At 52.8% G+C, this 12,308-nt stretch overlaps 1 protein-coding gene across 2 annotated transcripts in view; it reads left to right on the top strand.

Moving 5' to 3' along the window:
- Fkbp6 (FKBP prolyl isomerase family member 6 (inactive)) overlaps positions 1–1,063 on the top strand; it is a 31,695-nt gene extending 30,632 nt beyond the window's left edge. For both annotated transcript variants that reach the window (XM_040731520.1, XM_040731519.1), the window contains exon 9: positions 707–1,063. The gene's annotated coding sequence lies outside the window, so the exon portion shown is untranslated. The remainder of the gene's footprint in view (positions 1–706) is intronic.
- The last annotated feature ends 11,245 nt before the right edge of the window (positions 1,064–12,308 follow it).

Raw genomic sequence — 12,308 nt, 5'->3', positions numbered from 1 at the left:
AGGCGGATCTCTGTGAGTTCGAGACCAGCCTGGTCTACAGAGCTAGTTCCAGGACAGCCTCCAAAACAGTACAGAGAAACCCTGTCTCGAAAAACCAAAAAAAAAAAAAAAAAAAAAAAAAAAAGAGCCCTGGCTATTCTTCCAAAGGACCTGGGTTCCATTCCCAGCACCCACATGGCAGCTCACAACTGCCTATAAGCCCAGTTCAGGGGATCTGGACTCTGCAAGTCCTGCATGCAGACACCTGTATACATGAAATAAAATAATTCTTTTAAGAGAGAAGCTGGGAGCCTCAGCTGGAAAATGCAGTTGGGTCCTTTTAGTGACCTGACATTCTGGGGTTGGGGTGTATATTATTATTTTGGTTTTTTGAGACAGGGTTTCTCTGTGTAATAGCTCTGACTGTCCTGGAACTCACTCTGTAGGCCAGGCTGGCCTCAGAATCTCAGAGATCCGCCTGCCTCTGCTTCCCGAGTGCTGGGACTGAAGGTGTGCGCCACCAGCACCCGGCACGTTTCCTTGAGCGTCCATGGTTATTGGTTCTGGTTTCCTGAGGCTGCCAAGAAGGCCATGCATAAGAGCAGTGGCTTCCTGTGTCGCCCCCAGGGCAGTGGCCTGTTCCCTGGATCTGGACTTCCTCTGTGCTTGTGTGTGACACCACACTCTGGCCTCCCTGGCCTAGGCCTCATACTCTGTTCCGCTCTAGGTTTGTCAGCCACTGCAAGCAAGAAGAGGGTCAGTGAACTCCTCCATCATACTGCAGCTGAGGATGGACGGAGCTCCCGAATTCAGACTGCTGCAGCCACGCACCCCTGCCAGCCCTGCCGGCTTGCCTCTCCAGGTTCATACACAGTAACGAAAGGTAGTCCCTGACAGCAGCAAACTGCTCTGGGAAGAAGGTTCCATGTGTCTCCTTGACTTAGCTCCCAGCCCTAACCCCTTTCCAACTGCTGATGTCAGTGGGTCAGTACAGAGAGAAATGACTTTGTATATTGTTGGGTTATTTTGAAGAGAATTATGTTACAATTGTTTTTTGTTGTAAATAAAACACATTCTTGTCCTAGCCGTATACACAATTCATTGTGAGAACTGGTCTGCACCTGGATGAGGAGCACTAGACACCTCTGTGGGGAACTGTGGCCAGACCAGTTCATTGGAAACTGGAAGCCAGTTACTAGTTCTGCTACACCCTGCAGTCTTCCTCCAGTGTCCTCTACTTCCCCCTGGGGCTGAGGCAGAAGCGCCCCTCCCTCCCTCAGCCCTTCACTCTCAGCCATGTGGAGACTGCAGGCTCTTCGCACAGTGCACTCACTCTCAAGCTGACTGGACTCCACTTTGCAGCTTGGAAGCACACTTTGATGCCTCCTCTCAGCCAGGTTTCTGTGGCCTGCCACCTAGCTGGTTTCCCTGGGCTTTCAGGAAGTTTAGCCCTCTACCCTCCTGACACTGAGAGCCACTCAAGGGCATCCCTGTCCTGAAGACACTGCAAGGTGAGGACGCATGCCCGCCAGTGTGCTCCCCCACACAAAGGCCCGGGCTCTGCCCCATCTTCCAGGGCTCACTTTGCTCTGGAACCAGCAGAGCACAGCGGGCCAGGCTGGCCCCTGCCTGGAGAAGATGGTACATGCTGAGAGTTGGGGCAGGAGAATTTCCCAGCAGTCCGTTCCTGGATACTCCTGGGGCTGCCGTTAGCCTCAGGACAGTCTGTAAGAGGCACTGAGAACCTGGCCAACACTCCCAGACCTATCCTCAGATGTCCCGACTTCATCTGGCTGTAGATGCCCCTCAATCCCTGTAGAGTCAGGGCCAAACCCAGCGCCCACATCCTTGCTGAGTCCTGTGGTAATGACCCATGATCCTCTACCTAGGTGTCTTTCTCAGGAGGGTGGGAGCTTGAGACAGGGTCTCACTTTATAGCTCACTATGTAATCCAGGTTGTCTTGGAGCTTATGATCCTTTTGCCTCAACCATCTGCTACTCCAGGCTGCACCACCGTATATAATAGCTCTCATATATAGATGAGGTTACTGGTCTTTGATAGCTCTCAGGCTGTCCAAATATCTAGAAAAGGAGCCAGGCCGTGGCACACGCCTTTAATCCCAGCACTTGGGAGGCAGAGGCAGGCAGATCTCCAAGTTCCAGGCCAGCCTGATCTACAGAGCGAGTTCTGGGACAGCCAGGGCTCCACAGAGAGACCTGTCTTGAGATAACATTAAGAAAGGAGCTCAAGCTCTGAATTGTAGGGTTTCTGACAAGGCCAGCATCCCTCAGGAGCTTGGGAAACCAGTTCCCACCTGCCAAGTTGGGGGTCACTTCCCTTCCCCTGGCAGAGGGGACAAATGGCTGCTTGTTGTTGCATATCAAAGCACCCCAGCCTCCAGGGGTCCTCAGCCCTCAGTATCGCAAGCACCTGACACACATTCCAAAGTCTACACTAGCATCCTGAGCCCTCTCCTCTAGGCTGCCCTCCCAGCTATGCACCCTTATAATCCCTCTCCCTCTCCCTCTCCCTCTCCCTCTCCCTCTTCCTCTCTCTCTTCCTCTCTCTCTCTCTCTCTCTCTGCCTAGCCTCTCCCCTCCTATCTCACTGTCTCCACTGTTTTTTCTCCTACTTCCCTAGCCCTGGCGATACTCAGTCTGTCTAGTCTTTCTCTCTGCCCTGGACTCTGCCACCTTGACCATACAGTGGAGCAGTCGTGTTTGTTGCTGCAGGATTTTTTTTTTTTCTGTACCTCCTTGCATACTAGCAAGTCTTGATCGACAGTTTGCCTGGATTTACAGCCACCCAAGAGCCTGCATATACACACAAGATAATGTCAAAAATTGGGGGGGGTATGCAGATAAGGTGATATACACCTTTAATCCTAGTGCTTCGGAAGCAAGAGGCAGGCAGGTCTCTGAGTTTGAGGTCAGCCTGCAGCCTGGTCTACATAGCTAATTGCAGCCTGGCCAGGGTTACAGAGTGAGACCCTGTTTCAAAGAAGGGTAGGTTTGGGGCAATAGCTCAGTTAAGAATGAGTATTGCTCTTGCAGAAGACCTAAGTTCACTTCCCATCACCGGTGTCAGGCAGCTCCCTGGGACCCAACACCATCTCTAGGCTTCTGCAGGCACCTGGCACTCACATGCACATACAGACACACAAAAGTAAAAAAAAAAAAAACAAAAACAGTAAGAAGGCACACTCTGCAACCCAGTTTTAGGATTCTCCTAAAACCGACACTGAGCTAATAGGATGTTCACCCTGTGTTCCATTGTTACTCTCTGAATGTGTCTTTTTTGGTGACAAAGTGCTAGTGTTGAGGTCTTGGTCCACACCTTGGGGCACTATTGAGAGGTGATTGATCCATGATAACACTGATGCATATAATAAGGCTGGAGGAGGTGGGGCCTCTGGAAGAGGGTACCCTCATGATTTCCTTCCTGCTGAATTCAGCAGGATGGCACACACAGATGTCCTCAGATGTCGAGGCCCGTCTGTATTGGCCCCACATTGTGGGGCCATATGCTGCAGACTGGTGTTTGTGGAGCTGTGATTGGGGACCAGCTGAACAGCCCCAGGTCTGTTCCTGAGTGGGGGAGTGTGGATGAGGGAAGGCTGGCTGTAGATATTAAAGGGAAGACTTGGAGACATAAGATCATATCAGGAGGGCAGTATCAGTTAACACTGAGTGCCACCTAGTTTATTGATGTATCATCTTAAGTAACCAAAGGTGGGGACAATGGCAGAAGACTTCTATTATGATAAAGGGCAGACAGCAATTACTTCCCTTACTCCTAAAGACAACCCCACCCTGCCGGGCGTTGGTGGCGAGGGCAAGCACACACTTTCTCAACATCTTACACTGAACCTCACAGCCAGCCCTTAGATCCCAGCTTCTCAGTGAGCAAGGCTCCCATAACTCCACATATAAAGCCAGTTGCTGGGGTTCTTTCAGTGCTAGGCACCGAACCCAGAGCCTTTGCATTACAGGAAATACCTACAGGTAGACTACACCACCTGCCCCTTTTCCCTCTTTTTAAGATAGCCTCAAACTTTCTACCCTCCCAACTCTGTCTCAGTTGTCTCCTTTTAATTTTTATTAAGTTGTCTCTTTCAAAAGCAGAATTTGAGGGGCTGAGCTAGCAAGAGGGTAAGAGCACATGTAGTCACGCCTGAACGTTTTGGGCTCCGTTCACAGGACCAGCGTGAGGGCATGGAGAAACTTCCACAAGTTGTCCTCTGTCCCCCCAAAATGGGATACAAGACATGCACGCCCATCTTCTCTCTGTGTCTCTGTCTCTGTCTCTGTCTCTGTCTCTGTCTCTCTCTCTCTCTCTCTCTCTCTCTCACACACACACACACACACACACACACACACACACACACACACACGAGAAAGAGAGGGAGGGGATCTGTGCCCTCTGGACCCAGTCCACAAGGATCTAGTACTGAGCACTTAAGCGATAGGGGGCGACATAGCCCACTTCGTGCCTTCTGGTCCAGCCAGTGGCCTCTGGGACACTTCATCACAGAAAGTAAATTGCCAACAGCAGAGCCCTCCCCTCCCCCTAGACAGAGACGTAATAACCACAACTCCTGAAGTAGAACAGCACGCAGCTGCGGGCAGGGAGGGGACCTGAGCAGCGTAATCCAGGGGACCTGGAGATGACAACAGAGGCCAGCAGCACCCAAGGGCACAGTGCCCTGACTCCAGTGCACCCCTCCCGCCACAGACCTAGCAGGTCCCCCTTCTCTACCCAAAACCAGCACCATTCTGGAACTCACTCTGCAGACCAGCCTGGCCTCAAACTCACAGAGATCTGCTCCCTCTGCCTCCTGAGTGCTGGGATTAAAGGTGTGCGCCACCACACCTGGCTCCAACTTATTTCTTGAGACATGGTCTCTCACTGAGCCTAAAATTCATGGACTTGGGTAGACCGTGCCAGTGCACTCCTGGGATTTGCCTCTCTCTGCCTCCCTAGTGCTGGGGCTACAGGTTCAAACCACTGCGCCCCGCATTTTTACGCAGGTTCTGGGCCTCAAACTCAGGTCCTCATGGTTGTGTGGCAAGCGCTTGCAAACTGGGCCTCTTTCTAGGAAAAGCCCCTTATTGCTCATAAGACCCTGTAGGTAAAGCCCTGGCTTGACAACTCCCAGCAAGCCAGCCTTAGCCACCTTGCAGTAAAGGGGGGAATGATGGGGAAAGCAGATTTAAGCCACGCTATGTCTGCAGGAGACACAGATAAAGGGTCTAGTGACCGTAGACCATCTTTGGGGTACTCACATGAACTTCAGGCTTAAGCAGAGGAAGAACTGGGAGGTGGGTAACATGCGTGTGCGGTTACACACACCTGGTCCAAGCACAGTCTGCTTGAGGGCTGGGAGGTGGGTAACATGCGTGTGTGGTTACACACACCTGGTCCAAGCACAGTCTGCTTGAGGGCTGGGAGGTGGGTAACATGCGTGTGCGGTTACACACACCTGGTCCAAGCACAGTCTGCTTGAGGGCTGGGAGGTGGGTAACATGCGTGTGCGGTTACACACACCTGGTCCAAGCACAGTCTGCTTGAGGGCTGGGAGGTGGGTAACATGCGTGTGCGGTTACACACACCTGGTCCAAGCACAGTCTGCTTGAGGGCTGGGAGGTGGGTAACATGCGTGTGCGGTTACACACACCTGGTCCAAGCACAGTCTGCTTGAGGGCTGGGAGGTGGGTAACATGCGTGTGCGGTTACACACACCTGGTCCAAGCACAGTCTGCTTGAGGGCTGGGAGGTGGGTAACATGCGTGTGCGGTTACACACACCTGGTCCAAGCACAGTCTGCTTGAGGGCTGGGAGGTGGGTAACATGCGTGTGCGGTTACACACACCTGGTCCAAGCACAGTCTGCTTGAGGGCTGCCTCAGCTTTGCAGGGTGACGCAGAGAAACCGATAGTGCTCTGGGGACACGCTGGTTCAGGTGACTGCCTCTGCCTCTAAGGTGACCTTGCCTTTGAACCTCTGTCGGTCCTGAAATCCAAGGTGACTGCAGGCTCGAACAGTGACTGCAGGACCTCATATGTCTTTGGGGGTTCTGGAATGACACTGTAAAAGTCAGCCTGGGAGGGCAGTGCCTCCAGTCTTCAGATTGGCATGCCTTGAGTGACTGGCATGCCTGTCTGCAGAGTCGGCAGCCGCCTCCAAGTCAAGGAAACAGGCAGTGGACATGGATGGAGATGCTAGCCTCTCCTCGGACTTCCTCACCTTCTGGGCCCCGGTGAGGAGTCAGTGTCTTTTAACAAAAGCAATTTCTTTAAGAACTAGAATTTTGCCGGGTGTTGGTGGCGCACGCTTTTAATCCCAGCACTTGGGAGGCAGAGGCAGGCGGATCTCTGTAAGTTCAAGGCCAGCCTGGTCTATAGATCGAGTTCCAAGACAGCCTCCAAAACAATACAGAGAAACCCTGTCTTGAAAAAAAAAAACAGACAAGGTCTCTCTCTCTCTCTCTCTATGTAGCTTTGGCTGGCCTGGAACTCACTCTGTAGACCAAATTGGCCTTGAAGTCACAGAGATCCGCCTGCCTCTGTCTTCCAAGTGCTGGGATTAAAGGCCACCACACCTGGGTATGATGATGCTTTTCTTTCTCTTTCCCTCCCTCCCTTCCTGCCTTTTTTTGTTTGTTTTGTTTTGTTTTTCAAGGCAGGGTTTCTCTGTGTAGCCCTGGCTGTCCTGGAACTTACTCTGCACACCAGGCTGGCCTTGAACTCACCGAGATCTGCCTGTCTCTGCCTCCCAGTGCCACCAACGCCCTATGATGATACTTTAAAAAAAGATTTAGTTTTTTATGTATATGGTGTTTTGTCTTCGTGTGTGTGTGTGTGTGTGTGTGTGTGTGTGTGTGAGCCTGGTGCCCAGGGGGCTGATGAGGTATTGGATCTACAGGAACTGGGATTACAGATGTCACGGGTGCTGCCTCTCCAGCCGCTTCGGTGATAATTATTAACGGGATCCCTGCACAGGAACACGATGGAGCGACAGTAGAGACCAGGTGACCTGGACCCCGGTCTGTACTGGTGTGCTCTGTAGAGGAGACCTAAGTGACAAACAGGGAAGTGGCTGAAAGGGCAGCATGGGCCAGGGACAAGACCCACCCACGTCAAGTCACCCCTGTCCCAGCCTGACACAGCCTAGAGTCACCTGACAAGGAAGTTGGGGAGCCACCCAGGTCTGTTTGGCCTGTGGGCATGTCTATGGGGGTTGTCTTGATTGTTAATAATGTAGGAGGGCCCCGCCCACTGTGGGTGGCACCATTCCCCAGACAGGTGGTCCTGGCTGTAGGAGACAGCTAGTTAAGCATGACCCTGCATAAACTAGCACGCAGCCTTCACCCACAATTCCTGCTGCGGTGAGTCCCCTGATTGGGGGTAACCCTGCTTAGAACAGCAAGCCAGCCTTCAGGTCCCTCCCTGCCTTAAATGCCTGCCCTGACTGCCCTCCATGGTGGATTGTGACCTGCCAGTGTGAGCAAATAAGCCCTTTCCTCTCTCAGCTGCTTTTGGCCAGAGTATCTAGTGGCAGTAACAGGAAGGAAATGAGAGCAGAGGCCGGGGCTGGTCTCCAAACTGCCCCACGGAGCACAGCCCCCATCCAGGAAGTGCTCCGAGTTCAGTAACTCTCTGCTAGGACACGTGGGGAACCTACCTCCCTGCTGGCCGTGAACATCAACCCTGATGACATTCTCAGGTCCAGCCTGACCCTTGCCAGCAGGCTGGAGGGAGGAACAAGCATGGAGTTGGCTGGAAATTACAGGCCGTTTGGGCCTCTTCTACAGCCCCAAGCAACTCAAGTTCTCAGTCACCGGCGGTGCGACTCGGCAGCCTGTTTAAGAAGGGACCACTGGCTGGTGCCCCCACCCTAGCCTCCCATGTGCTCAAACCCACACGGCCTGTTGCTCAGTGGCGTCTGCCCCACCCAGCTAAACATTTAGAGAGAAAGGCTGGCGCCTGGAGGGGCCTGACCCCATCCGGGCACAGAAATCAATGCCACAGTGTTCCACAGTGCACAAAGAGCCTCACTCAAGAACCATGGGATAGGTGTAAAAATCACCGAGGTCCGTTTCCAACCTCAGCATGCCTTGGCCGCCCTTTCGTGCGTCACCAGCTCCCGTTTGATTTCACCAGAAAGCCCTTCCTCACCCTGCCTTTGATCCTCAGGTCTCTCTTCCCCTGCCTCTCTCCAGGCCCAGGGGCTGTTCCTCCTCACAAGAAACAACCAGGCTGTCACAAAGGAGGCGGGACTGCCACCTGCCAGAAGTGCTCTTCCTCTCATGTAGCTTCTTCCAGATCTTTTTATGGAGTTGTGGAAGGAATCCCTGGCCATGGATATGCCAGGAGAGCACTCTACCACTGAGGCACACCCCAGCCCCTCACTGGGGGATTCTAGGCAGGTGCTCTACCACTGAGCCACACCCCAGCCCCTCACTGGGGGATTCTAGGCAGGTGCTCTACCACTGAGCCACACCCCAGCCCCTCACTGGGGGATTCTAGGCAGGTGCTCTACCACTGAGCCACACCCCCAGCCCTCACTGGAAGATTCTAAGCAGGTGCTCTACCACTGAGTCATGTCCCTAGCCCCTCACTGGGGGATTCTAAGCAGGTGCTTTCTTGCTGAGGTCATGAGTCCAGCTAAAGAAGGATTTTTTTTTTTTTTTGGTTTTACGAGACAGGGTTTCTCTGTATTGTTTTGGAGGCTGTCAGTCCAGCCCGGCCTAGAACTCACAGAGATCCGCCTGCCTCTGCCTCCCGAATGCTGGGATTAAAGGCGTGCGCCACCACTGCCCGGCCTAAGAAGGATTTTTTAAAAAATATTTATTCTTAGTGTGTGGTGTGGGGTGCTCTGGGCATGCATGTGGCTTTCAGAAGACAACTTCTTCCCCTTTATGTGAGTTCCAAGGATCAAAGTGAGGTCACCAGGGTGGCACAGGAGTGGTCTGTACTAGCTGCAGCCCCAGAGAAGGAAGGACGTGTAAGAAAGGTCTACTCAGATGTGGGGAGGTCTACTTGGAAGGTGCCCACCCGACAGTTAGATGGCCTGAGGTACCCCTGGAGACTGAAGTCCAGCAACAAGGAGCCATTGCCTCTAATGAGCAGGAGCCGAGAGGGTGAATCTAAACTCAGCCAATGCCTGGCACTGGATGTCTGGGCTCACGTAAAAGAGAAGAGAGGGCTGGCGGCACAGTCCAGGGTGTGACGCTTGTCTGAGGCGCACGAGGCCCCGGGTTCCATACCCAGTACTCTAGGAAAACAGAGAGGAGGTTCGGTGAAAACCCTGGAAGGGACTACAGAAGACAGCCACAGTAAGCTATTAGACTGCATCGTAAGTGGTATAACAGTTAAAACGGTGACACTTTGTTATGCTTCCTTTTCGATTGTTGCTGCCTTTTAAGCTACAGCTGTCCTATCCAGCCACTCCAGTGCTACCAGCAGCAGCCAGGCTGCAAGAGCTGAAGCCTGAGGGAATTCTGTTCCCTCAGGCACTGACTCTTTCAACGTTACGAAAGCTTATTTAAATCTCTGTCCCACTAAAGAGCTCAAGATTCAGAGGTTGAGGTAGAATCCCCGCTTCCCAGAGAGGCTGAATAACAAGCAGCTCACCTGGTTCCACTCTTCACTCCTCCCAAGAAGCGCCCCTCCTTACAAACCCTTCTCCACCTGACTCCTCCCTACAACTTCCTGACAGCTAGGTCCTGACCCAGCCTCCTGAGTGCAGGTGAATTTTATTTAACCGTACACATCTGTGCATCATTAAACAGATGTTCCAGAGCATAAACAAAAGTAACGCGCCTTGCCGGGCGGTGGTGGCGCACGCCTTTAATCCCAGCACTCGGGAGGCAGAGGCAGGCGGATCTTTGTGCGTTCTAGGCCGGGCTGGACCGACAGCCTCCAAAACAATACAGAGAAACCCTGTCTCATAAAAACCAAAAAAAAAAAAAAAAGTAACGCGCCTTAAAGTAACATCCTACAACACACTCTGGGCATGGCAAGATGGTGCACATCTGTTTTGGGGGCGCCCATGATGGTGCGGCAGGACCATCATGGTCTAAGGCTAGCATCAGGTCTAAGGCTAGCTTAGGCTATATAGTGAGATGGCATCGGGAGCAGAGGGCGTGACTCCAATGGTTGTCTGCTTCTGTTTCCCCTGGTAAGGACCCGGAAGCTTGGCTCGGGAGTGGATGGTACACCCAGCATGAGCAGAGCCCAGCACAAAACAAAGTAACAGCGCCCCCTGGCTTGCAGGTGTGCACTGCAGTGCCAGCACTCGGGCAGCTGAGGCAGGAAGAGCTGCTGAGATCACACAGTCAGACAGACCATGTGTCAAAAACTCTGGTGAGATGAGACACTCCTGTGATACCAGAACTTGGCGGCAGAGGCAGGAGGATCGCCTTTTGAATGCATGGCCAGCCTGGGCTTCAGAGTGAGTTCCAGGTTAGCCTGTGCTAGAGTGAGATCCTGCTGCAGATTAAACTTCCTTCCCTTGTGACTTCCAAAACCTTTCCCCAGGCTCTGCTGTTTCCTGACCCTTCCATGTCCCTCCAGCATCAGGGCACCCCCGGACTGCCCCCCATGCCCCGTGAGGAGTCATCTGAGAGGTTCCCAACCTTCCTAATGCTGGGATCCTAAAACAGTCCCTCATGTCGTGCTCACCCCGACCATAAATTTTGTTTCATTGCTACTCCTTCTTCTTCTTCTTCTTCTTCTTCTTCTTCTTCTTCTTCTTCTTCTTCTTCTTCTTCTTCTTCTTCTTCTTCTTCTTCTTCTTCTTCTTCTTCTTCTACTTTTGGTTTTTCGAAACAGGGTTTCTCTGTATTGTTTTGGAGGCTGTCCTGGAACTCACTCTGTAGACCAGGCTGACTTCGAACTCACAGAGATCCTCCTGCCTCTGTCTCCCGAGTGCTAGGATTAAAGGCGTGTGCCACCAACGCCCGCCTCATTGCTACTTCTTAAGTATAATTTTGCTACTGTGAGGTATCTGTTTTCTGATGATCATAAATGACCTCCGAGAAAGGGTTGTTCGTCCTCCAAGGGTTGTGACACAGATCTAAGCCAAACCCCCAGTTCCTAAGGTCTCCATCTTTATCTGCGATTCTTCCTAGCCTCTTCCTCCAGCCCTGGCCCTGTGTATCTTGAAAACTATATTGCTAAGTAGTCCCGGGTGCTTCATTTGTTGAGAGAGAACTCTGGTAGTGAGGGAGCTCTCTCTCTCTCTCTCTCTCTCTCTCTCTCTCTCTCTCTCTCTCTCTCTCTCTCTCTCTCTCTCTCTCTGCTTAAAAACACCCTGTCCTGGGGCAGCCCAGTACCTTGGCTCAGTAACAGAGAAAAAACAGCAAGGAGCTGAGGGTGAAACACTGTGTCCTTGAGAACAGCTGGGAACTGAAGCGTCTCCTACAGGGCCACTGATGTTCATTCCACCCACGTGCTGGAGGGGAATGGGGACCGGAAGCCTGGTGTGGTGCCTGCAATCGCGTGTGTCTCTGAGTCCCATGCCAGCCAGAGCAACACAGTGAGACCCTGACTAAAGAGATCGACCTCCCTGGTCCGTCCCAGAACAGCTCACTTGTGACTTTGATTGGCTCTGCTCATTGCTCATCTGAACTAATTAGGAAGCTGGGTGGCTGATCTCCGATTGGCCATCTGGGTTTGTAATTTGGGGGTAAGAGTTTAGGGCTGAGGTTCTGAAACCAGGGCGCCAGGAAGCTGCTGGGTGACCAAGCCTCTTCCGCAGAGGGGGTTGTGGGGGTTCCTCTGTAAGGGGTGGGAGGCATGACTGGAGAGGGATGAGAAGGGAGATGTGAACTTGTCCAAAGAGAGAACGTCCCGGGCTAGCATTGAACACCTAGGAAAAGTCGTCCACAGTGAGGTCTGAGCTGTCTGCCCGTCCACCGTGAGGTCTGAGCTGTCTGTCCGTCCACCGTGAGGTCTGAGCTGTCTGTCCACTGTGAGGTCTGAGCTGTCTGTCCGTCCACCGTGAGGTCTGAGCTGTCCGTCCACCAAGAGGTCTGAGCTGTTTGTCCGTCCACCGTGAGGTCTGAGCTGTCTGTCCGTCCACCGTGAGGTCTGAGCTGCCCGTCCACCGTGAGGTCTGAGCTGCCTGTCCACCGTGAGGTCTGAGCTGTCTGTCCGTCCACCATGAGGTCTGAGCTGTCCGTCTTGCTGTGGTTTGCGTGGTTCATCCCCTGTGGATTCACGTGTCGAAACCTTGATCTCCAGTGGGATAGTAAGAGGAAATGTAACCTTTGACCTTTGAAAGATGAAGTGGCAGGAGGTTCTGCCCTGGAAGAAGTTCATGT

Source organism: Mesocricetus auratus, unplaced genomic scaffold (genome assembly GCF_017639785.1).
Source record: "Mesocricetus auratus isolate SY011 unplaced genomic scaffold, BCM_Maur_2.0 Super-Scaffold_100025, whole genome shotgun sequence".
Taxonomy (NCBI): domain Eukaryota; kingdom Metazoa; phylum Chordata; class Mammalia; order Rodentia; family Cricetidae; genus Mesocricetus; species Mesocricetus auratus.
This window is presented reverse-complemented; position numbering and strand designations above follow the sequence as displayed.